The sequence below is a fragment of the Acyrthosiphon pisum genome, chromosome A2, assembly GCF_005508785.2.
Source record: "Acyrthosiphon pisum isolate AL4f chromosome A2, pea_aphid_22Mar2018_4r6ur, whole genome shotgun sequence".
Classification (NCBI taxonomy): Eukaryota; Metazoa; Arthropoda; class Insecta; order Hemiptera; family Aphididae; genus Acyrthosiphon; species Acyrthosiphon pisum.
Genome location: NC_042495.1, coordinates 87,952,577 through 87,955,769, shown reverse-complemented (window position 1 = coordinate 87,955,769; position 3,193 = coordinate 87,952,577).

Sequence of the window (3,193 nt, the reverse complement as noted above, 5' to 3'; positions counted from 1 at the left end):
AGCGATGAAGCTAGTGGTTTTACAATGGTGTTTATTTTTTTTTTTTTCATGTATACAAAATTTCTACCAGAAGGAGTGCTTTGATTTCAATATGTTGTACCTATCTTATCTTTTAGCAAATTGGATTAAGATGGTACTTTAAGCAGGTCATTTTTTGATTTTCTCAATAGTTATTTAATGTCACGGGAAAAACCACCAACAAATTACAAAAAACCTCTAAAAATGGGATTTTAATTTCTAACGCTTTGTTTATCATCATAGACAATAAACAAAATAGAGAATAAAAAACAAAAAATATATTTCAATATTAATTCAACTTACGGGCTATAATAAATAATAACAATATAAAATATCTAGACTGACAAACCATCTCCGCTCAGAATCGTTTTCCTTTTACAATGATATTATATCATTGAATTCAAGTGTAATACAATCCATCATACATTGACCCACTTGTAACCTACTGTACAGTAGAGCGACATCCACTTACCTGCTTTTTTAATTTTGTTTTGTACATATTATTATTTAATACCAATTAAAAACTCGACAATTTTAAATCGTCTTATAAATATGGTATATTTATTTAATAAAGAGTAATTGGGTGGTGTGGGAGGCTTTGCCCCCCACGGCTCTGTTTTCTGAAAATTATCTGGACCCTCCCCATAACAAATTCCTAAATACGCCACTGCAACTACCTACACACATACAATGTCATGCACATAATAGAAAATAAAACTTACGCATATTAGCTATACGTGTTAATGTGGGTAGATAGTAGATATCTACGTATTATATATTATGTAAGTGTGTGTGTGTGTGTGTGTGTGTGTGTGTGTGGCTTAGAACAGAAGAATAAAAAACAATTTTCACTCTCCTTCTTTTTCGAATACTTCATTCAAAATAATAATACAAAACGTAATATTTTTTGCTTGTATATTATATATTATGTTGAGTTCCTCATCGTCAGTATAATAACTATTCGTTTTTAATATTTTAAAGTATAATTTTTTACGCTTGTTTCAGCAGATATAAGAGGAGTAATTTGAATAATTAAAATTGAAACGTTTTAGGTACCTATGTATATAGAAATAATTGACAATGATTCGCAATTACATTAATGTATGTTATTTTTTAAAATAATTACTGTCAAAATGTACAAATTCTACACACATATAATTGTTATATCTATATTTATAATTTATATAATATGTGTATTACATAGGTATTATTATGAGTTATGACGGTCGTTCGAATATTACATTATAAGAATTTAAATAACGCTTGCAACATAAGTAGGTGTACTGACAAATAACCCACTTAAAATAATAAGGTGCAATACATAAACACATATTTTTTATTTTTTATATATCTACAAATAATAAAAAGTAAATGCTATGATTTTATGATAAAAAGTCAATAACACATACATTTTATTAACATATTAAAATAATATAGGTACCTACCATGTAGGTAAGCACTAAAATATCGATTAAAGTTATAACATTATATAATATTGTGAATTAGATCAAAAATCAGATTTATAAGTTAGATAAAGAAGTTATAATCCTACATTCTTGCACTCATCTTACACGCATGTTCGAAAAATAAATCTTTCTATCGTAAGATCATCATTACATTAAAAGAAAGATGACGAATTGACCTCGCAGTCATCCAAAAATTATAAATATTTATCGAATGTGTTTTTAAGATTTATACGAGAAAACTAAAATAATTCAGTTCTCTATTATGCAATTTATATTAAATTTGTAATGTATTAGTACATGCTTGTGTAAACGGAGTAGGTATAGACATTTTGCATGAAACAATACTGAAAAGTATTATAGAACTGTTGCTATTGTAGAAAGAAAAGCTGCGACTCCTCATTTTAAATCTAATCGTTTCAATTTTTATTGAAAAATCTGCTTGTCTGAACAAGAACCATTTCATACCATAAAAAAAAAAACTGGCATATAAATTAAAATAATTAATAGTTAAATGGGCAGGTCGTAGGTAATTAGCAGTCTTGTTATGTATTCAAATACTTTTTTTGTATTTTAAATACTTAAAAAATACTTTTTATTTGTATTTTTACTCTAGAATACTAAATTCTTTTTTTCCATTTTCGTGGTCTACTCCAAATTCCAATTACTAATAATTCGGAATGTACTATTTTAAATTTTGTTTCTAAAATATTATTTTAAAATGGTTCTAATTTATGATAATTTATAATTAATAAGGTTTCGCCAAAATACAAGGAGATAACAGTGACTGAACACTGAAACCCCTATCGGTTTCTCACTCCCATATTATTCCATGGCATACAAGACAAGGACCACCACCACTGGTTGGATTGGCATTTATCTTGAATCTTTAAATAGTTTTTCTTCTTATTTAATGGGTGGTACTGTGGTAGTAGTTTATAATTTAAATATAATATATTAATATTATTGAACTTTTTTCCCTCATATTTATTTTAATGGGTATGTACAATCTGTATAAAATACTTTCACAATAAGCAAAATAGATGGAGAGATACATAAGAGGGCTTGATTGGCTTGATTATAGAAACTATTAAATAATAGTACCTACTTCATGGCATGGGTAGTAGTGGTTATAGTCGACTAGTCATTGAATTAATTGAATTATTGATTATTAATAAATTATTAATTTATTGATTTTAAAATAAAGTATTTTTGTAAGTATTTTGAATACTTTTAAAAGAAAGTATTTGAATACGTATTTTAAATACAAATTACACCAAGTATTTAAATTTCTGAATACATTTGAAAAGTATTCTTAACAAGACTGGTAAAAAGTGTTGTAAACGTATAAAGTTTACTCTGTTTACAGCATCTATACCTATATTATAACAATTAAAAATGGCACTTTAACGCGATATGCCACAAATTTAACGTCTATCTATGAAAGTCTATTGAATTAAAATTTCAAATAACATTCACTTAATGTATTTAAGTCATAATTTGGGTTATAATCTTACTTGAATATTTGTACCTATAACTGTCTATTCTGTGTTGTGAATTACGATATTGTGAAAATACACAGTATAAGATTAAAATACATCTTAGAACGAAAATTCAAAAGAGCAATAGTTGTCAGTGAAATAGAAAATATTTACTACTGTTAAATTATTTTTCCTATAGAAGTTCATACATAATGGATGTATTCGCATCAA